The 24,049-nt window shown below is 37.6% G+C and overlaps 1 long non-coding RNA gene across 12 annotated transcripts in view; it reads right to left on the reverse strand.

Moving 5' to 3' along the window:
- The window catches only part of LOC120758013 (uncharacterized), a 209,892-nt gene that overhangs the window by 132,634 nt on the left and 53,209 nt on the right, over positions 1 to 24,049 (reverse strand). For 11 of the 12 annotated variants that reach the window (XR_009208226.1, XR_005702741.1, XR_009208225.1 and 8 more), the window contains exon 2: positions 512 to 579. The exons of the other annotated variant lie outside the window; for it this stretch is intronic. This is a non-coding gene — a long non-coding RNA (uncharacterized LOC120758013). The remainder of the gene's footprint in view (positions 1 to 511; positions 580 to 24,049) is intronic. 12 annotated transcript variants of the gene reach the window in all.

Consider the following 24,049-nt stretch of genomic DNA (forward strand, 5'->3'; position numbering starts at 1 on the left):
GATGTACACATTCATAAGTAAAATAATTCTCAACTTTGAGACACCTTCATTTTTGTTTCTGAAAGGATTGGTCTTCTATTTTTACTAATACAAATGTCCAGAAGCGCATCCTAAACTTAGGCATTATTATACCATAGTACAAACTCATCTCCTGTACATGGACATTCACTGCAGTAACTTCTTCCAAAACCTGACTGAAAAAAGCACAAATGGGAAAGAATCACGTGTTCTGCATTTGTCTCTCTGGGTTTTCCATCTAATGAGGGAGTGCTCTAACCTAGTCTAACTTCCCTCTGCAGAATCCTCTTTTCTATATGGAGAAAACATCCCCACCCCAGTGAACAAGAACTGCATGACAAAAAAAAAAAAAAAAAAAAAAAAAAAGATAATCCAGACATGCATTTCAGAAAAAAAAAAAAAAAAAAGCACTTAGACTTAAGAGCTGTTAACTTCAGGGAAAGGAAAACACTTGTCCTAATGAAGCAATAACCATATGGTAAACATTTCTTACCTGTTTTGAAAGCTGAAACAGAAGGGTCACTGCTAACAAAATACATGCAGCCATTCTTCAACTGTACACTAGAAAAGTGTTTATATGGTTCATTAGCCATTGTTACAAAAAAGGCATTTCGAGTAATTCAGTAACATATAAGAGAGACCTTTTCAAAAACCATTCGTACATTCCAGATTTTCTTGGAACTACAAAACTCTAACAACACACTCCGTTGTGGTTTGGGTTGCTGGGATTTTATTCTTTTATGTTTACCAAGAAAATTTACAGGCTCATTCATTAAATCACAGGATACAAGACACTGGAAATGGAATAGGTCGCTAAGGGTCAAGTATTATTTTTATACATAACTCAAGCACTGTCCCTGGAGTAGGTCTGAATGATATGTGAAACAGTCCAGTAATGAGTGTTATCACTTAATTTGGCATTCTTATTTGAAATTCTCTTCAAAGCCTGTGTGTTGAAAAAGCCCAAAATGTCTTTGAAGCATTCTATTACTACTGTAATAAGCAATTTCATAACAGAAGAAAATTGTACTTTTCTTTCTGATAAGTTTGCACTAATTGAGATACTGAAAGAAATTTTAGAGCACCAGAAAAGAGAAAAATCAGTAAATATTTTAGCTTCCACAGAGAGATGCAAGGCAAGACAGTTCAGTTTTATAACTTGGACCTGCACCTAACAGGATTTGCAAGTTTAAAGAAATATGCTGCAACTCTGGTTTTTTACAGTGCTCATTTAATTGAATACACACACTGAGAAAAATCTTAAAAAAGAAAGATTAAAGATTTCATTGGACTTCTGTTTCTCATTTCATGGCAAAATTCCACTGATAGAAGGAAAACAATATTTACTGTTCTGGCATACCTGGCCTTCAACCATATTTAGAACTGAGCTGGGGCTGCAGAAATAGAACCGGCCAAAGACTAACAGAACGATGTCCCAGAGTCTTGTAATATTGTTCATTTTGTTTTTAAAGTCTTTATTCAAAACAACACCACATGCCCCCAGTGCATCATTATGTCATGCATTAACTTCATTTACCCAGAGGAGTTACTGCACCTCTCCCCTGCTTTCAGGCAGAGGTCAGTCCTATCAAAGAAGGCAAGAGAGTCCAGTTTACAAATCTTCAGTGCATTAAGGCACAAAGAAAAGAATATGAGCATGTAGATTTACTTCAACTCCTTTGAACACAGCGAGAAGTATAGCTATAAGGCAGTAAGCTTAAAGCAATGGATGAATTATTAGGAGTGAGATAAAAATTTGTCTTTCACAGCAGTTTTCCAGTGACCTTAATTTTTAGATTCTTTGCACTTCTGGTCACAGAGTGTCTGTGACCATGGTCTGGCTCTAAACCCACAGCTATCCTAACTCAGCAAAGCAAATTTTACAGACTGGAGCCATTCCTACACTTCTCATCAGGTGAGCTCATCATAAAATATCTTCATTACTAACAGGTGGGACATACTCAGCCAGTCCCAGTTCAGGTACAGCCGTCATGTACAGGCTATGCTGTGCTCTGGGTGTGGTTTCAACTTGATTTTTGTTAACACCTGCTTTAGAAGATTTTAACTTTTCTTCAGTGTAGTACAATTTAAGATTTGTTGTACTCAAACACTTTTGCATGTTACACTAAGCCCCCACATAAAACAGAATACACATTGAGATACAGTTCCAGCATACCTTAGGATTTGGTGTTAGAAGGAGTTCTACACAGAATAAAGACAGCTCCTCAGTCTTTTCCTCCACTAGAATGAAATTCCCATGCTGTCTTTCCAGAGCAGAGTTTTCAGGATCTATCTGCTGTTTTAACACAGCAGTAATTGCCAAGAACCTCCAGTCTAGGGTTCAAGCAAAATGATTCTGAGCAGCTCCACATCTCTTCTCGAGGTGTTGGCACTGGCCAGCCTCTTCCATTGCCTGCCTGTGCATTTTATCTGGGCCTTTATCTTTTCCTCCCTTTATTTTGCTTTATCTATTTTCGACAATAGTGACTCGCCCAGTATAACAGCATTATATAAGCTTTTTACAGTGCCATGTTTTGCTTTACAGAGTGAGCATAAATGAGGAAACACTAAGTTAAACCCTGACAGCCAATGCTGGATGTATCAGCCTGGCCTATAAATAAGCACTGATCACCTCCATTTTATTGAACTCATTTTCCAGGCAAGCAAAGACCACGAGATTCCTCTGCAAATTTTCCCTTTACACTCTCCAGCAGTGCTGCTAGTGTCAGCCCCGACAGATTTATAGCCTATTCATTCATGGGAACAAAAACCCTGCCAGGGCTGGTCATGGAACACGCAGTAGCAGTTAGTTCAGAAGATAACAGCTGCAATACCTCACTTCCTTATTCAGCACTCTATAGCACACACTGCTTGGGAGATAATAAATGCTTCTTGTTTGTATTTCTTGAGTAATATCAGAGGAAAGGGTCCACATTACAACGGTATGAAGTGGCACTGCAACACAGGGGGATTAATCAGTGCTTTCAGTGTATTTATTCCTTCTCTGCCTTTATGGTTTTATAACTGACATTAAAAAAAAAAAAGTTGTTCTGCACTGTGTTTATATATTGCCCCTTCCGGAGATAGTCAATTTTTTTTTTTTTTTTTTAATTAATGCTCGCTTAATTTAAAAACTTGCTTTGAATTGTTTTGAATTCTGAGATCTTACATGTTGTTCTCCAGTACCAAGAGACATTCACTGTCAGAATTAAACAGTTATTTTCCCTTACACCCAAAGCCAAAAATTACTTGTAAATTTAATAATCTCTCAAACTAGAGATTATTAAATCTGCCAGATTCCTTGCACTATTTTGAAAAAGCCAATTTAAATGAATAATTCCTTTTCAGATACTCTCTAGTTACAGTAAGACGTGGTATCAGAGAGAAGATATCAGACCAAGATGGACAGTGCTCATTTTGGAGGGGCTGCTCAGAGCCCTCAGTGCTGGGAGAGGTGCCCTGAGGTTCGGGGTAAAAGCTGAAGGTTTAAGGGATGCACAGTTGCCTTGTTGCAGACAATCAAAACCTTCAACTATTTTCCAAATGTTTCTGCTGCAACTGCACCTCCCCTTCCTCTGCAGGAGCCTCTCTGTCCCTCTAAAGAAGGCATGATGGAATTACACCAGCTCTAATCAAAGCAGCACGAACTGAGATCAAGACCCACTTATGTGCAGCTAAAGCATATTTTCATGGTCCCTTTGAAGGGAATACCTCAGTGATATGAAAACCAAAATGAACTTTTATCAATGTGAGGTTTTCATCTTTTTACCACTCTCTATTGCAAAATAATGTCCAAATAGAGCCTTTAAGTGAACTCTTAATTGCATTAAAATCAGTTTTTACTAAGTATTTTTTAGCCTTGAGCATTATACTCAGCTCTTAGAGCTGGCTCAGGAGATCAGAACTTCTAATCTCAGAGAGAATTTTCAACTTCAGTCTTCTTTCAGAGCCACAGTGCCCAAAACTAAGTATATGGGGGTGGGTGGTTTTGCTTCACCTGAAAAAAATGCACAGCAATCTCTAAAATAGTGGTGCAGACCAAAACCAATTACCATTTGAATTTCCTACAAACTTTTACTGAAGTCATGATCCACTGTCCCAGTTTTTAGTTGGATCAAATGCACCCACATACCACAGCAAATAGAGGAGCAGATTGACTGTAAATGTGGGAAATACAGAGACAATCAAAAGCACACCATAAAATAAACCATTAGTTGGCCTAATTAGAAAATTCACCTCTCTACCAAATCTCATCTGCCTCAACAGAGCAAGATATAGAATGATTTTAGTAGGTCAGAGCAAAGGCCTGGGCTGGAACCTGCAGCACCTGAGACCCCAGCTGCAGGCACAGGAACAAAGAGATGCTCCAACCACAACAGCTACACAGTCCCTGAAAAACATCTCTGGGCAGCCTCCTCCCAGGCAAGCATGTGCCCCAGTGGGCTCAGCCTGAGAGATTCAGCTCTGAATCTCCTTCTTTCAGTCTCTCTCAGCCCCCAGAATGCACAGAAAAGATGGCATCTCTTCCTGCAACTACAGTCCTTGCTAATCAATCACATTTTATGGTGTGGCCTCTGGCTCAGCTCGTAACACTGGAGAGAAGCAAGAGCAGCAATATAAAATTTTGCCAATTTAATACTCTTTCCTAATTTTAAGTGGCAAAGTAAGGGAGGGGGAAAAAAAAAAGGAAAAAACTCAACGACAAACCCAAACTCCACTTGTACTGAGTTTAAAGCCTCTGTGCTGTTCCCATTGGGTGGGGAAGAAAATTGTTCCTGCATTGAAAGTGGGGAAATGTACGAAACAACTAACCACTCACATGATTCATCCTTGCATTGTCCTACCCTGGCAATATAAATCTAAATATACATGCATATTTAATTGTACAGTATTAATAAAGAAGCTTTTACAAAGCAGGCTTATTTTATCTGCTGAAAATAAGCCACCCCCTGCTGTAAAAACTGGATTTTTTTCCCCCCACTCAACATGGAAATCCATCCATTCTTATAATTGTTCTTTTCTTTCAAATCACCTAATATAACAAATGCTAGAAGACATTACAGTGCATCTGCTAAGCAGTCTCTTTATGAGTTGAGGCTTCAATGCTTTAATGGGGAAATTGCCTGATTTAAGTAAATCATGTCACCTCCACCCAAGTAATCATATTTGTTGCAGACTTCTGCTGACCTCATCTCTCCAGCAAAAACAAAAACACATTTACATTTTCAGCTTAAGATATTTAGTTCAAATGATTTACAAATAGGTTGTAATGAAAACTAATTTTAGTCTACTCCAAAGATACTATTTAAGTTCTCTGTTGATAGTGCTTAGAGATATTCAATTATTGGTTACTGTCATTTAAACACAAACAGCATGTTTTTACATAAAACAAACAAGTAACTCACAAGATCATTTCTTTATAGGTTACTATATATTGAAATGTTTGTTTCAGAGGAAGTAATTGAACATCTAGAAAGCTAAACAAAAGCTAAACGTATGTATTTTCCACACTAGGAGGTTCCAGGAGGTTCCACACTAGAAGGTTCCAGGGAAGGTTTGTATGTTTATATGCTTCCTTTTGGAGGCAACTTCCTGCAGCATTATCTGCATCACAACCTTTCCATGTGAAATGTTCCAAAGCTAGTTAACTCATTTTGTGAAACTTCAGGCAAGTTTCAAGCAACAAAAAGCAAACCCAATTCTTTTTACCCTAGTTATTTTTCCCATACAGTGGCAGAAGCCATACTACTGCCATCACAGGGGATAAGGTTAGAACCTCCAGGAGCACAGCACAGAGCACACCAAGGCACAGTGCCCTCCAGACCATCAGCCTCACACGTTGCCATTTCAGCTAAAATGAATTTATTCATCATTCTTGCTCTCCACTTGGTCTGGGGATTTTCCAGCATGCAAACACAATTTCTAATCTACAGCTAATCTATATTCTTCTATTTCAAATTCTGATGCAAAAAATAAATAGGGCAAGGGATTGGAGGTGGAGGGAGAAACCTATGGAACTTGAAAGAAATTACAACTTTCTTGTGTGGTGGTAACTTGTGTGCAATTCTAGAGACATGAGACCACAGGAAATATTCAATAATCTAACCTGATGGGTTAAATCAGAGATTAAAAAGCTTCATTCAGCTTCTTCCATTATAAGAGCACACCCCCAGTACTGTGAAGAGCTACAGAAACTTACTGAAACCTGTGTAGGTCTGGAGAACTTTACAGTTCTTTACAGATTCTAATAATTAAAAAAATCTTAAAACTGTTTCCTTGTAATAAACAGAACACTGTTTTAAGTACTGATAAACTGAAATTGTTTGGCTTGTATTTTTTATTCCCCACATTTAATTTCAAATTTGATGTACAAAGGTGAGATTTGAGGAAATCAGACACTGTTTCCCTCAACATTCAGGCCAAATGAGATTCAGAGAATCAGTGGCTTTTTTCCATCATACTAGGAAAAATACATTTGGATCAAAATCCAATGTTTTTTCCTTTTGTAACCTATTTTCTAGGTTTCAAAACAAACACTCATTTGTTTTTTGTTATTTCACAGAGACATTGGTACACTCAATTTTTTTTAAGACAAAAAAATCTAAATCTCTGCTATAAGAAACTCATAAGGCAAAATTTGCACATTGCAGCCTGTAAATTTTAAGTGAAAGGATGATGTATAACCTCCCATTTACTCATATTGACGTTTAAAATGACCTAAATAAGTAGCATAGGGTCCTTCAGAAAGGCTTCCTTTATTTAATTCCTTCTTCAGCTAAAAGGATGAAGTCTCACGCACAGTTCTAGGGGATACTATTCCTTCTCACTAAGAATATTCATTAGAAGAAAAAAAGAAACTGAAAAAGAGCAACTAAGCAAAACTCAACATTTTGCTTTAGCTTCATATCTTTTGTGCAGGGCTCTCTCCATTACAATTCCCTTTCAAGCACTTACAAAAAGATTGGCTTGTCCTGAGTTGTTACAGAAAAATCAAAAGGAGGGAGAGTGTGAAAAAGCTTCCACAGGCAGTAAACATAAAGGTGATAACAGAAGAAATATAAAGGTGATAATTGACCTCAGTGGTCAATTTAGGCTAATATTCTTTCCCTGGTACTTGCATTTGCAAATCATTTCATGTTTATATAAGTTTTTAATATGTCATAACGTAATACAATAGAAAAAAACCTTCTCCTAAGTATTTTGTTATCTTCCAAAGATATAAGGAATGATAGCAAAACATTTCTTGGGAATTAACAGTAACAACTCTAGGTCTTCTTGTTACCCACCTGCATGTCTAAAACATCTACTAAAACAATAGTCCCACGTGAATTCTGTCATGGGTTCCTGTAATTCTAACCAACAGAAAACTTTCATCCCATATTCCTCACGTTTTATACTCTTTCCCAAAGCTATTGCATATCCTTTGTTTCAGAACTCACACAATTAGTGCCTCATTGCACCAGGAACCTTGAATAAACATAAGCTAAGTGACTTCTCAGTGTCGTTTTGTTGCGTTTTTTCCCAAATTCATGCAGCTTTGTATGAAATCCCCTTTGACGGAGCTTTGAGCCCCTAAAAATATAAGTACAACATGGTTTTCAAATAAGCCTTCCAAGTTTTCAATTCAATGTATCTCTTAAAATACACTGTCCAATTGACTAAATTTGCCTGCTATCATTCTCTCATTAAATAACCTTTCTCCTATAGATGACAGATTTTGGCACATTTTCATAGGTACTATGAAGTCCTGTCCTTCAAAAGAACATTTTAGTTACTTCACCTTTAGCAAAGAGCCTGTGTCAGCAGCTTCATAAAAGAACAACTCCTGTAAGTAACTCAGCACATCTACACAGGAAGGTTGTTTTAATATTGTCCAGTAAAAACCAACTTCAAAAGCCAAGCATTGGGGTTGATAATAATAATAGGATAGTTTGTGTTGGGAAGGGACTTTAAAGACCATCATGCTCCACCCTCTGCCATGGGGATGGTCTGGTTCAAAATTTTGTGCTGTCAAAAGGAAACACGTCTGTTGTTTTTGATATTATTTCTGTGCCTTCTGACTAGAGGGCTCTTCATGTTATTACCATTATTTCAGTTCTGTGAAGCCGTCTGAAGTTCTGCCATCTGTTTCAGCAGTTTTTCCTGCCTCCCTCTTCCCCTCTCCTTTGTGGAGCTGTCTATAGCTGCCCTTTCACAACACATTCTTGTAAAGTTGATGCTGAAACTCTCCTGCTCACCCAGGACGTTGTTCCTGACAATTACAATTAGTGTGTTATCAGGAGCATTGAAGGAAAAACCATGCTACAGTCCCACCATGGGTTGTTGCCTCTTCAATTGCTTATACTGTTGTTCTTGAGATCTTGTTAAAATTATACTTAATGACTGCTGTTTAGATTCGTTTATCATGAAACCTTATACACAGGTTATTCACCCATTAATTTGCCAACTCACTTTTGTTATCCTTCTTTTCCATTAGCTGCCTGTTAGCAGAGGTTTTGTCTGCACAAATAATTCATTTCGTACACTGGCATATCTTTAGTACAGAATTATATATGTATGTCACATCTATATCACATTTTTTTGCTAATTTATGCCAGAAGAGTACAGTTTTTGTTTTCCCCGTTGTTTTTCTTCTCAATGTTTTCAGGATATTGGCTGATCAATTGCCTTTTGATAAATACAGAGATTAAATAGAAACACACATTTCACCAATATATGTTTATTTGTGCTGAATAGGACAACTATTCCCTTTGAAATATTTTCAGTTTTGCTGGTTAGGATTAAGGGGAATATCCACAGCTTATTTTACATTCATTTCTCTAACTATTATGCACATAATTTAAAGAGAGATATGACTATTACTTACAAGTTGGCCTATCCATAGTCATTCTGCTACCCAAGAAGAGATTTCTCACACACCAGCTCCACTCAAGCTGGTTTCACTTTGCTTCTGAGCAAAGCAGAGGGGAGTGCAGGATTCAGGGATAACACTCACCCCCATGTACAAACAATTTCACTGATCTCACTGTGTCCATGGCCAGGGGAAAGGTCTCTGGAGAACGGAGGTTTCACAATGGCAAACTTCAAAGAACAAATCCACTAAAAGATGAATACTTTCCCTTGGTGTCTTCTAAAGTACTAAATTTTGTTTACTATCCCTTCCCCCTACCTTTTGTACATGCAAAAATCAAACAAAATGGAAGTCTCAACACTCAAACATACTGGCTTGTCCCTTTGTAATATTTTATCTGATTCGGTAAATCCTCTGAAGCTTTTTGCAACTACTAGCACATGTGATTATCTACTTTATTGATAAATTATGTCTCATTTTCTTCACATTGTATACCAAAGATACTGAGCACTCCTCAGCTGCAGCCAGGAACAAATTTCTGGGCATAACTTCCAGGCATGCACCTCTTTTCCCCCATACATGCACCAGACCAGCAGACACTGAGCTGCTGTTGGGAACAGATGGCACCACGTTCACTCAAGGAGCCCTGCCATTGTCAGGCTGTGTGCTGACATCACTGCAGGCTTTCTTACAGCAGGCACTCGCTCGAGAACTTAAATTTACTGAATGTAATATTATCATAAAAGGACTGCATGCATGCAGATCAGTGTTACCCATAAACCTCTCTTTAGATATGTAAATATAAACAGACACAGAGGCTAGGATTTTCCAGCTCTGAGCAGGCAATAATCCAGGGCTCACCCTCCCAGGCTGTGGGCAGAGACCCAGCTTGGTGAATTCTGGCACAGGCTGCTGCTGGCCATCCCAGGTACACTCATTTTGCCTTTACTGCCCCATCTCCAAACAAACCATCTTTGAGAATCTAACTCACAGTAAATGCTGCTTCTGAACAAAACTATATCACAACACAGAGGGAAACTGCCTGAAAACCTCCTCCTATCCCTGATGCTGCCACAGTGAATTCCCTACAAGCTGCAGCCTTCAGATGATTTGTTTGCAGTGCCACCAAACCTCATGGGACAGGCAGGGCAAGGGACAGACTTCGACTCCTCTCCTACCAGGATGAGGAAAATCGATTTCAATGCCCAAGGGAAGAAATTACTGCTAAAGAAGGTCGCCCACCACTAAAAGTTGTTTCATTATCACAAAGTCTTGGAAGGAATCCTACAAAAATTAGGTAAGCGTGGAGTATGAGCTGGTAATCTATAAATAACCTAGGGTAATGTAAAAGGTACAGAAAGAAACTAAACTTTAAACCAAGATTTACTTATGTATATTTGTTCTGATAAAAAGTTTATGTAAGATACTGCTTGATACTAAAGGACAATAACTTGTACACTGCACAAACAGCAAAATTGATACAACGCAAAAATGGTTCAGGTTGGGATTGCTGCCAATGGAGGGTGGAGCAACTCAGTGAGCAAAACGGTCCAATAACCATTTATTGGAACCAAGAATATGCCTTTTCCCAGAAATGTTCATTTAAAGGCAGCCCAATTTCCTACATAATTTCTAGGGGGCCATCGTTGAACCTCAGCAGAAAAAAGAATCTATCCCAGACCACATCATGCAGCAATGGCCTCACAAGCAGAAGAGAAACTGGCAGAGGAGCCACAACCCAAGAACAGCCAATGCTGAAGGTTTCATTCGTGCTGTATTTAACCCAGATGAGCTATGGAAACACACTGCAGGGTGGACATCATCCCTACTTATGAGAGAGAAACTAAATATTCAAAACAGAGAACTACAGAAAAGTGCTAGGAGTCATCTGACTATCCTTAGCAGGGATTAAGAGAAAATAATTCCTTATAAAACTCAGAATCAAATGTGGAAAGCAAAACAAGCAAAGCAAGACTACAATTATATGGTAAAGCACAATCATATACAATGAAACACGTAGTATTGTCAAATATTGAAAATATATTATTAATTTCCCAGTATTTCATGCCTTTTTTTTTTTTTTCCTCTTCATGGAAAGCCTCACTTTCTGGATAATAAAATCCTACAGGGAAAAAATAGCAAAAGCACAACTTGCTCATTTTCATAGTCTCAATTTAAAACCAGCTGCACAGAAATCAAGACTCCAAATGCACTTCTACATATACCAGAACAGAAATTAGTTTTGAGGCCTATTCATGACATGAATGCTTGATGAAACTGAATATAATAAATTAGGATTATAACTTTGAGTAAAACAAAAATTAATAGTCTGTACAACAGGAAGAGAAAATAAGGATAGTGAAAACAAAAATAAGAAAAAAAACTTTGATGCAAACCTTACAATGAAACAAATAACCCAAGACCCACATTAGGAGGAGTAGAACTGCTGAACTACCAGTGTGGCATCTGTAATACTTGCACAGATCCCAGCTCTTTGAAGGAGGTTTCCTGTTAGTATTTTCTCACTTTTCCTGACATCCCAGGCCACAGTACACAGAAACTGAATCATGTCATCCTCAAAGATGACAAGAGTGGGAGTGAAAGGACATCAGGTGCTCTCCCAGTCCTTAGGAGCAGGGAACAAACTGACAGGGAGTATTGGATAAGACTGAGAAGCAGCTGGAGAAACCCAGGGAAGCCAGTTGGAGATAAGGCTGTATTAGAAGATTGAACAGTCTTATTAGCAGGCAAAATGTACCTTTGATTAAAACTTCTACTTTGTGTTTGGCTGGTTTTGTGTAATTTAATTATAGCAGCACTCTCTGCATGATAAACGCTTTGTGAACTGTAATGAAGGACCAAGTCTGCTGCACAAAACCTGCAGAATGACGAGCTGGCAGAGTGGAGTAGCCCCAGAGCTTGTGTGTTATTGCTGGCAAGAATCACAGTTTAGGGACGCACCGAGTTCAAACAAACCCCACCCTCTCTCCCTTGCAACACCTGATAACATTTAATCATTTTTAAAGACATGCTGAAACAAAGTCCCTTTTGTCAGAGGGAAAGGCAAACCACAGATGTCAGCAGTATCTTAAACAAACCACAAATGAGAAAGTCACCGATAAAATTAACCCAACAGCCAATAAACTCAATTTCAGAGCACCTTACCATCACACCTATGAGCCTTGAACTTAAAATAACTGCAAAAAAGTATTTTGGTCCAGATTTCCAGGAGTCTCAGTATGAATGTTAAGATAGTAGCAACATAAAAAAGCATGTGGTGTATGTCTATATCCTAATGTAAACACAAATACAGCTTTTGCTTCCATGCCTGAGCATGGTAAACATGAGGTATGAGATGGCAAACATTGAAATTCTGTCCACTTTCAACATAATTGATACTTTAACAGGTCTGAAAACAAATGAGGCTATCCCTAAGGGTAAGACAAAGCACAATATCAATATAAACTACTTGATCAGCAGCATTAAAAATAATATATTTATTTGAACTACCTGGGTTATACTTTCCTCTAAAAGATATTTCAGTTACTAGGTAAGAGGATTTCTAATTATGTTCCTCTGGTTATTGTGCTATACAAAACAAAGCCAAGTTGAGTCAAGACTGTGACAAAGTGGGTAGCACTATAGCCTGTGGATTCCATGTTATTCTACTTTCCTATTAAATATTTTAGTCACTGACCATGTATAGTTTGCCTTCTCTTGGGAAATTAACTATTTTTTTCCATAGCTGCTACCACCAAATGGGGTGCACAAGACACATCAGAGAAGAATTTATGCAACCAACATCCCTCTGCAGCCCTACAATTTTGTTTGCACTATACATCACACTAAACCAGTGTCCCTGTAGTTCAGTGACAACAGAAAAACACAAACTCTGAAACTAATAGAAGTTTTTGCCAATGACTGCTGATACCCAGTTATGATTTTTGCATTCCTCTCCAGATTTAAACTGAAGCAAGCCTAAGAGTTTTCCTTGCTTCTGCATTATATTCTTGGAACAGTACAATAACATTATCCCTTTCTGGTGTAAAGAGGGGGGGGAAAAGTTCAAGAGCCTGCTCAAAGCAATATGAGGTTTTTGATTATTCTTTTTTTTTTTTAAGGTCAACTGAACCCAAAATTGAAGCCAATGCAGAAATATCCATTCAGAAAGACGCACTAACAGTGACAAAGTTAATAATCTGTTTTGAAAGTGCATGGTTTTAGTTATTGAGGCATACAATTTTTAGTATGCTCAATTAAAATATGAACTCATGTCTATTTCAACTTCTATTTTAAATGTTACATAATACATAAAAGTTAGTTATTTTGAAGGAATACCTAGTTGTTATCTATAGAAACTCCAAAATGGTGCATTTTTGGGGTTTTCATATAAAACAAATTGAACTGCTTTTTAAATTATGCTACTACATTACTATATTAGCCATGTATATATTAAAATTTCAAATGAAAGACTCAGAATAAAAAGTAATATACAGATTTCTTGTTTGAACATCAATGAGGACATAAAAATATGAAAGAAGATGACAGAAAATCCAGGACTTGTTCTGAGTGCCATTCAGACACTAACAGGTTAAAAGCAATCATCTATACTATCCCCTCACAGGTTAATTCATGCATAGAGGACAGAATAATCTACTCATTTGCTCTCATGCAGCAAATTAATAGACCAAGCAGCAAGAGGCATTTGCATCTTTCCAGAACTAGCAGGCTATTTGGCCAAAAGTATATATTCCTCTTGAGAAATCACCCAGATCAAAAGCACCTGATGAGAAATCCTGTGCAATCTTACAGTATTTCCTGGTATTTTCAGGCATCTCCCAGTCTCCAGGTCAGCAAGCCCGTAACAGAACACTTCTTATCTGCTTTTGTTTCCAGTTAAGCTCCTGTAACCTCACCTCTGAGCCCTCCCCAGGAGCAAGGGAAGCTCCAGTTGTGTAAATCATTGGCTTTAAACTCCCTGACTATTTCCCATTCCTCCTCCACAAGATGGACCACCCAACCCCACAGAACACCCTGAGCCCAGGGCAGAGAGGGGTCTTAAACATTTTAAACCATCAAAGCAATTTTACCATCAGTCCATCTTTGTGCTACAAAGAACGTGTATCTGTGCATTGAATGTCTCCCTCCACACCCAGGCAGGGCACAGGGCTTCACAATCCTCACAAAGCACTGCAGGCATCCTCCCAGCTGCACCACCTCACCTCCTACATCCAGGACAATCACAGAAGCCCTTGCTGCTCAACTAATAGCCCAGCCCATGTCGTATCCCAACTGGAATTCTCCAGCTTCTCACAAACAAGGCCATGCCCAGCTCCTGTTTCCTCAGTCTGGCACAAGGTCGTTATTTTACCACTCTCCTTTATGTCAAACCTGATTTTTATACACATCACTGATCCAAGGTATCTCGAGAGTATCCTCTATACGGCTTCTGAAGATCAGCCCACTCTAAGGAACACAGGGATCAAGAGGGAACATTTCCCCAACTACTTTAAAACTTTTCCCTGCGCTTCGTTTCGCCATCAATACCTTACTAGATGCACAAGGCTACAGAACCAGAAAAAGAAAAAAAATTGCATTCAGAAACCATGAAACTAAGTTCAGAACAAATTACTGAATATTTGTCCTCATTTATAGACATTCAATCCCACCTTTTCAATCAAAGCACTAAAAACCTTGCTTATCCTCTGAGTGTTTACTTCAAGTGAAGCAAAGTAATCTCAGCCTAGTGCCATCCATTATTAACTAGGACATTAAACACAGCATTTTCAGGAAAAATTTTAATATTTTGCTTTTCAAATTTGGGGGTGATTTTGCATATTTAAATGCACACCTTGTCTGGCAGTCATCCTAAGGCTACAGAGTTTGGATAATATTTCTCTCAGTGCAGTCCAAATGGGGCCCTCAGCTTTTACATCCTTTTTGTTTGTGGTTCCTGCACATTGGTCACCTGCACTGGTGCAGCTTCTCACCCTCTGCTCACCCCTCAGAGAGGCTGTAGCTGCCCCATCCCTGGAAGTGTCCAGGGCCAGGTTGGACACTGGGGCTCTGACAAACCTGAGCTAGGAAGAGAGGTCTCACTCTTTGTGGCAGGGGGCTGGGAACAAGTGATCTCTAAGGTCCCTTTCAACCTTTAACACTCTGATTCTATAATTCTGCCTTTTTTTCCCCCCCTGTTAATCCCACGCTTATTTCAGTGCCATTCCCACTTACACATCGCAGTGTGACCCCTTGTAGTCTGCAAGTAACAAACAGCAACAGCAGCTCACCCTTGTATCACTGTGAGCAGATAAACCACCCACCTAAAGCTCATCTTTTAACACCCCTTTAATGCACTCAAGCACAATCCAAGTAACTTCAGATCCATAAAAGCCTCTGGAGACTGATGACATTCCTCAGGAAGAGCTCCTGGCTAACAGAGGCAGAGCCAAAGTCTGTACTTAGCTCTGGTAGAAATGAACAGTTTATATTTGCTTCTGTGGGCACTGAAGCTTTTCAGCCTAACTCTGACAAACACAAACCCAAAGTTATTATCTGAAAAAATCACTGTTGCTCTCATCTATGAGAAGCAGTGCTTAAATACTATTGCTAATACAAAAAATGAAGCATCAGTGCCTCCTCCCTACCTTGGGATATCACCACGGTTACCCTTCCTTGTAACCAAATTCTTGCGGTGCAATAATTTGATGAAATTGAGGTTTTTTTCTTTCTTTTTTGTATTTAATGTTATGACAGTTAAAAATATCAGTGATATCTTTATCCGAATAGTAGTATAAACTTTAAATTTAAAAAATTATGGCATTCCAAAAGCCATCTGCAAAGCAATCATTTGAACAGCCTAGCTTTTAATTCACCTAGATGCTGAAATGGGAAAGATGGAAAAGCTGTAGAGTGGAGAGATGGAGGGATAATGCATTTGCTAAAGTACAAACTAAGCACATATCAAAGTGAATGCAAAGAACCAGCTCTAGAGAAAATCAGCTAAGATCTGGTCAGGTACACTCTAGGGAGCCCAGCCCAGCCTGGGGAAGATGTTACCACCCAGAACAAAGCAGTTATACTACACCCATGCTTTTATCTACTTAAGCCTTCCTGTGTGTCAGAATGCCCAGTTTTTAAGCAGAGATTAATCATAGCTTAGATATATTTGGTTCTACTGGGTTAGTCCAGCTCTATACTCAGAACTGTGCTTAATGCTAGTGATATTAAAGAGAAAGCTTTGCCTTTAATCTTAATTATCAGAGGATGTGCCTTAATGTCACCGTGTGCTGCCTCAAACCAGGAGCACAGCCAGGGAAAGAAGCAGAAGTCCTGACTTCTCACAGCCACTGAAGAGCATTGCCAAGCAGGGCTTACAGGACAGCTCAGACTACATTGCATGTGTATTTTTGGACACTGGGAAATTAATCCTCTATGCAAACCCTGTGAAACCTATCACTAGAAGAATATCCAGCCATGCCTGTAAAAACAGGCCACATGTTCCCCTTCTCTTTTCAAAGTTAAAACAGTGCTAATTTTTTTTTCCCCCCAATGTATTCATGTGAACAAGATATTTCATCTCACAGATTTTACTTCAGTTCAGTCTATGCACATTTTAAATAAATTAATATGAAATAAATCCATTTTATTGTATTACTTTGTGCCACCTCCATGAAATAACGCTCATCTTCGTATTTTGTAAGGGATGTTGACATGCCTGAAAACGGTGCATGAAGTATAATCTTTGAGGATTGCACTGCTAGAAAAATAAATCTAAGCCCATGTTTCAAGCTCAGAATGGCACTGCTTTTGATTGAAATGCCTCTGAAACATTCGCTCCAATGCAGCTCTGCTGTAAAATTCATACAATTGATTACCAGGGTAGCTGTAACAAAACTAGTGACTAGTAGCTTTGTTTTCTAAACATGTGTTCATCTCTTGCAAGCATAAAACATCCCCATGAAATAAATCACATTCCATCCTTCCATTTCTGAACAGAGAACTGCAAACTTACAGGAGGGAAAATCAGTATACAAAGAAGGTCTGCTCACATGGGTCATGAACAAAACCAAAATTAGGTTTAATGGTTATTAAAAGTGAGAAACTCTTCTGGAGGAATTTAATTCATCGCATGTCTCATTCAAATAAGTTTGAGGTATGTCATGCTTGACAGAATAGTGAAATTTCTTCTCTTATTTTTTACCTGCATTTCTAGATCCAGGGAACCTGCCAGGCTGATAGAGTCTTAACAGGATGACGGAAAAAAGAGTGAGGTATCTTACAGGAATAGAACTGCTTCTTGCAACATCAAAGGCAAATTTTTAATGGAAAACATAAATGTGATCACTCAGGAAAGAAAAGCAACTTGAAAGTCCTATTGTCTAAACCCAAAGTTAACCAATATCCTCTTTATTTATTGTTTTAAGATCAAAGCAACAAAGCTTTGCACAAATCCTCAACATTTGTGGCAGAACAAGTAAGAAATATCTGTTCTGATGAATAAATTAAATAATATTTTGGAATAAGAATTTATAATAGTTCTCAGCTTCAACCCTAGCAGCACATTGGTAACTCCAGAAATCATCAGAGCACAGAGAGGTAATAATAACACTTAGTGAAAAGGACAAGAGTATATTTAACTGTCAGCTTCCCAATAGCTGAACCAAGAAACTCCCTTGGCATTTTCTAGCACTAGTTCCATTTCCACTTTGAGTTCTTCTTATCTCTAACAAAGAAAAATAGCTTTATGAATCAAGAATCAGCAGCTTTCCCCACAGACAGCATTCTACAACTGCCATTCAGAGCAGCACCAGGAGGAGCCACATTTTCAGCTGTGATCAATGCCATTTAAATTTCCTTTTATAATGACAGCACATCCATTCAAGCAGGGGGACAAGTGGGCATGACCACCATATTAATCAAATTCCAACTACAGAAGAGTTATTTGCTACACCCCTCGTGATGAGCAGGCACAGAGTAAACCTTGTACTAAAAGGGAAAAGTTACATTTAACCAAACATCTGCTTCTATTATGTCACTAGAACAAAACAGGAACACAATTAGAGCACCCAAATCAAACTCTTTGTCATAATTTACAGGCTTAAAATAAGACAATAAGAGCCACAAGTTTTGTACAGCATTCTCATTCAAGATGAGGCAAAGAATATGAATATATCACAATTCTGATGAGAGCAACAAGCAACCTGCCATCAAAAACCTAATCAAAAAGCTACTTCATCCTTCTTTCTAACCACACAGCTTATAGGAGATACAGTTTATAAAACCAAACTTCCTACATTAGTCTCAATTTTAGTTCACTTTTTATGTTAAAAATCTAGTTCATCTTAATTTCTGGTCAGTTCTGCATGAGGTCACACAATGCACGCAGCTCTTAGAAATGAAAAAAAAATTGCGAATGCTCAAAAAATACCTAGAGTATTTTTCAAATTCATTCCAGTATTCAACATCAAGGTTTCTGGTGAATGTATTAAAAGTGAAAGGAAAATATTCCTGTCTGGCTACCACTCTGAGTAAAATCAGTTACCCAAATCTCCCATCCCACTTCATTCCAGGTCTGCCTTATCTTGGACTTTTGGAAGAAAGGGACACGTACGTGTACCCAACGCCATGAACCATGTGTTCAGAATGCACCAGGTCACAAGGACAGTGGCAGTCACCAGGACACGTTATTCTCTTTTATGAGCATTCTACCACCTCAAACACAGCAGCCCGTGGTGTTTTCCTCTGCCCAATGTACATAAAAGTCAGGTGAATTCAGTCAATGCTTCTTAGGCTTTCAGTGAACACGTGGCTGATTTAGTGAGAGGTTCAAGCAAGCAGCACTCCATTACTCAGGGAACCCCAAAGGCCACACCACCTTGAAATGGCTGGTTCTTGGTCAAGAACTTGTGTTTACTCAGCAGCTCAAGGATTCTAAAAGATTCTGACATTTTTACTACTCATGAAAAAAGCTGGTGGACATCTTCACCTCATCACAGAACAGCTCTGCTTTTACTGAACGTGGTCCAAAACTTGATGAAAGAGTATCCTTTACCATACACGCATTTCCATGCAGTTGGTCCAAGAATTACATAGACAGCAAGAAAGATTTACTTAAAAATAAACATTCACTTTTATGTCTTTCATCTACACTCACAGGTCTATAGAACTGGCATATATTACAACTCAACCATCTCTGGAATTTGAGTAAAGTGCCACATTACTCAGTACCATACAGGGAAAAAAAAAAAAAGAAAGAAATCTACTTTGTAATATTAAAATAGGAGGGGGAAAAAATAAGATAATACATAGGCAAATGGGTCTGTCTAAAGCTAGCATAATCAAAGTACTTGAAGCATTTCTTCCTCTAATAAATTTCCTCGAGCTGACACTCAGGATGAAAGCAGTTTGGATCCAAAAACTTCTCCCTTTCTTTCTCTTAAGGATCCAGTACTTAGCTTGCACTTCCTCACAGTTAGGAAACACAACTGCCCATACACCCTACACATTTTTGGTGCCATAGGGGATCCAAGGACTGTAAGTCATTCCAAACACAGATTTCCACTGAGCTCTTTACTGCAGCCACTGCAGCCAATTTCTGACAGCTTACACCTGCTGTTTTGGGGGTTGTTTTCTTTTCCAAGAACACTTAATTATTGATTTTGATACCAACCGTTCCAATTTAAATTGCAGTTCAAGTTAGCCCTGTATTACACCTTGATCTAAGTCAGGAAGATGTCATTAACTTCAACAAGGCCATAATTTCAGCTTTTTGCCCTCAAAATTTACCATCCAGGGATCAGACAGCCACAAAAGCAGAGAGAAGGGCTTTTCTTTTTAGCAGCACCTGGTGAGCCAACAATTTTGATAGTTAAATGTTGATAGTCCATGGCACATGTACCTATATCAGCCTAAATTTAAGACCCATCACAAGTCTCCTGAGACCAGTTTCAAAGCCAGTAAAACTTCATAAGTCAGTTGGACACTTTTCAAAACTTTCACCATGAGCACTTTGCTTACGGTCTCTAATGTGCACTGGGAACAAAATGTGCATCATCTGCAGTGATTTTATTTACTCCTTTACATTTATATAGCAAATTTGAACCCTTTTATTTTATTGCAGCCTTGCAAAGCATATTATCATATTTCATTATCTAACACATAGGCAAATGTGTCTTATGAACAATGCTCTATTATTTCAATGAATTCTGAATATCTAGCATAAAATTGTCAACATTATAAAATAATGTAAAAGTAACTGCAAATGTCTACTACAAAGGAATGGAGTTTAACACTCACAATCTTCATTCTAAAGTTTGTCAATGAGAACTTAATATGTTTCAAGGAAAGTGTACTTCCATTATGCCATTAGACTTTATTACTCAAATAGTCAGAAAAATGGAGTAGCAATACACTGATGTAACTATGGTACAATTAACTTTTATATTTGAATAATGGATCCCAATAATTCTGATTTCAAAGTGTATGAAATGACCGTATTAGAAATAACTTATTTCTCAGAAGTAAGCACTAAATGTTTGTGTTCGTTCAAGTTCTTTTCAGATTTTAAAAGTTATACACAAGAGAAGAGCAAAGAATTCTATAGTTATATTGAAGTTATATTGACCTAATGTTGGAGTTTTGCAATTTATTTTAAAATCTTCAGCCGTAAGACAGAAATTTAGATTATCACAGTATGCTATTATAAAAATAATTCAAAAGGTAATGGAAAACAGATATAAAAGAAAAAGTTATCCAAAAAAAAAAAAAAAAAAAAAAAAAAAAAAAAAAAAAGACTTTCCTACACAGGTCTAAATTTTAATATTGCAATGTAATTTAGAATTTACCGTCCCTACCTTTAGGACATCAACTCAAATCCACTAATCCTGGTCTCACTCACAAAACTCTGGAACATGCTAATCCAAGTAGTTGTGACTGTTGTCTCCCCTCAATATTTTTTCTCATTTACTTCAGCAAGAACCAGACTAGACCTTTTCATTTTGTGTCCCCTCACCATTCACAATATTAACAGCATTTTTCATAAAGTCTCTATTCGTAGAATTCAAAGGCAGTAATCAATTATTGTGGCCCTCATATTTATTAAAAAGAAAATAAATAAATGAAGAAATGAATCTGTAGAAAACAAATTGATATTACATACTCCTAAAATCAAGAGTGCTCAGCCTCTATGAGCTTGAGTGACATTTTGTATGTAGGCCACAGTTTCACAGTTGGAGTTGTGTAAAATCAAAAAAAGATAAGCACCATGTGAACAGAGCTAATGGGACAGGGATACAATTATTGAAGTGAGATGGAGAAAAATATTCCCAAAAAATATCTGTACTGACTGAATTGGGAAATAATATTTCAAATTTACATTTTAGCAAAAAATTTAAAGTATTTATTCTAGGATAATGAATTTCTTGAGAGAGACTATTTTATTAATAATGGATGTTCAGATGGAATCAGATACAGTAGGTGGAAATAACACAGAATCATGTCTTGTCAAATGTGTGATTAATTTTGCACTACAAGTATTGATTTGACAGAACACCTTTTTTTTTTTTTTTACCTGTTCATAGCCATTTAAGCATAATGGACTTCTTTATTATCCAAATGTTATTCCTTTGTTTAAGCTTTTCATTTGAAAGCACTTTGATGCATTTATAACTAGTTACCAATTCTCTGGATCTTTATATGTGCATTATGTTCTAAGTTTACTCCTCCTCTTTTCAAGTCTATTAGCGTCAATTAGGCTCGCAAAGACATGCAAGCCTGACAGGCAAACTTTGATAAAATGCTTGGGCTGATCATCCAAACAAAGACAACACTACAGCATTTGTTTCCAATAAATGATTGCATTTAATAAACATTTCCTTTAATTTTACTCTTTTTCTTTTACCATATTGGTGCATATAATTACTTTTATTAACATCATAAAACTACCATCCATTATGATGTACACATCACTTAAGTATCATTAATAGTTTGCATACACTGGTGAGTTAAAGAAATGGTTGGATTCAGGGATAGATTGTACCTTTTAGAGCACAGACAATCGAGCCACAGATTTCAATACACAACAGAACAGCACGGAGTTGTTCCTGCACAAGCACCTGTATCAGCAGAGGAAAATGGTTTGGCAGTATTTTGTGCTCACACTATACCCTGCAGTCATTTCAGAGAAGCAGGATTTTCACCTCTCTGCTCACACTTTTCTTCCCAAATTAAAACAAACAAATCTGAAACAGTTTCTCCTACTTTTACTAATGTTACAATAGTATCTTACTTCACAAATAAACCCATTATATTCCTCAGTAAGAGCATGCTGGAATACACCTAATACTTCATTTGGTTCTACCTACCAACAGCTACCATCCCTCAGGTTGACAATTCCCATGCACCTTTCAGAAAAGACATACAAAGTGAAAAAGAAATATTTCTGAAGGTGTCAAAATCAGATCCTGAATTTATGGAGCTCTGGGGGTAATTGGTTACCAGGTAAATACTAACCAGTAACTGCAGCTGCCATGCATGCGAAAATACAGCCAGGCGGATGGGAATTCCAGCTGTAAAACAGCCTTTAAAAGATAAACACATTCACACTGCAAAATAATGTTTATTTCTTGGTAGGAAATTAAATAACCCATTGTGTGAAAATTTGCAAATTTGTTTTAAAATAACAAAAAAAAGTAATTGTCTCTGAAAGATAATATTTTAATACCTGATTTCTGCACACTTTATCATTCCACCTCTATAATGATGGAGGAAAAAAAAAAAAAAATTCAAATGCCCCACTGTAAATATCTGGCATTCCAACAGCTCCAGATTTCAAACACCAAAACAGCATTACCTACAGTAGCTTGTTCCCATGGTATGTTCACTGCTCTTTCAAAAATAATTTTGTATTGGATCATTAATTCCTGATATAACTAAACAACAACACTCCTCCTGCAATCACATTTCGAAAACCCAAGCGATAATACATTTTAAATATTCATTGGGCAGTTTTTAGCAGCATGCCAGTCACAGGGCAACATTTCTTTACAAATCTATGATATTCTATGTTATTTTGATTTTCTAAACTGGAATACATCTCCTGCTCCATTGTTAATAAACACAATTGAGAGATACAAGCAGAAGAAGATAAGTGGCAAGACTTAAACATCAAATGCAACAACAAAACATTTTTGCGGTTCCATAGCACTGATATTTTTGGTAACAATCAGGTGAGTGGACCCTCTTCAGTAAACTGGAAATTTAGGTGAAAACAGATAATGGGATTATAAAAGCCATATAGAGCATCCAGCTGGTTTTTACTGGTATTAACAAGAAGGATGCCAAAGACTTATTTGAGGTAACTAACAATTGACCAGATTAGATTTGATCCATACCACAATTTAGACTACAGATTTTCTTTTCCATTTCTTTGGAATTTTAGTCCTCCTTAAGCTTTAAATAAAAATGTCATTAGCAGCATGTTAACATTAATGGGCTACCGTATTATTTTTCAATGACTAAAAATTTTTCTGAAATTCTAGAATTAATTGTAAAACAGTCAAGTATAGAGTGAGATCACAGAGAGAGCAGAGTTTACCACTTTATTAAAATTGTGATTGTTCACATAAAGACTCAACCAGGTCACATATTAATAATTATCACTGACAATCTTTAACATCAGACTAAACCCACAAGTGAAGCAATATTACATCTCTCTCTCTCATTTATCTTTACTGCTTATGGCCCCTCTGTGGTCAGCATGCTGTGAGCTTCGTGGACATTTAATTATGAACACATCATAAATGTGGCTGACAAGGCAGAAGCTGGGTTCAGATGCTCCTGGGATGAAGGAAACATCGTTGAAACCACTTAGACTTGCAGCACTTTCCCTCTGTTACAATAAACAGAGTTCTGGCTTACCATACACACACTGAATAGAAAGCTCCCTCCCTTTCTCATTACACATTTTCATTTCATCAAAAGGTACACTGAAAATATGAGAAGGCATTGTCCATGACCCTTTAAAAATACACTATTTACTTCTCACTAGTCAATTTACAGAGGCGTAATTCCAGCATAACAAGGGCCAAACGCTGAATTTTGTAACTAGCGTCACAGAGATTCCTGGGAAGAAGGAAAGAAATGCAACACCTGGGTAATATCTCTGTGAAGGTTTTTGGCTGT

The sequence above is a fragment of the Hirundo rustica genome, chromosome 11, assembly GCF_015227805.2.
Source record: "Hirundo rustica isolate bHirRus1 chromosome 11, bHirRus1.pri.v3, whole genome shotgun sequence".
Lineage (NCBI taxonomy): Eukaryota > Metazoa > Chordata > Aves > Passeriformes > Hirundinidae > Hirundo > Hirundo rustica.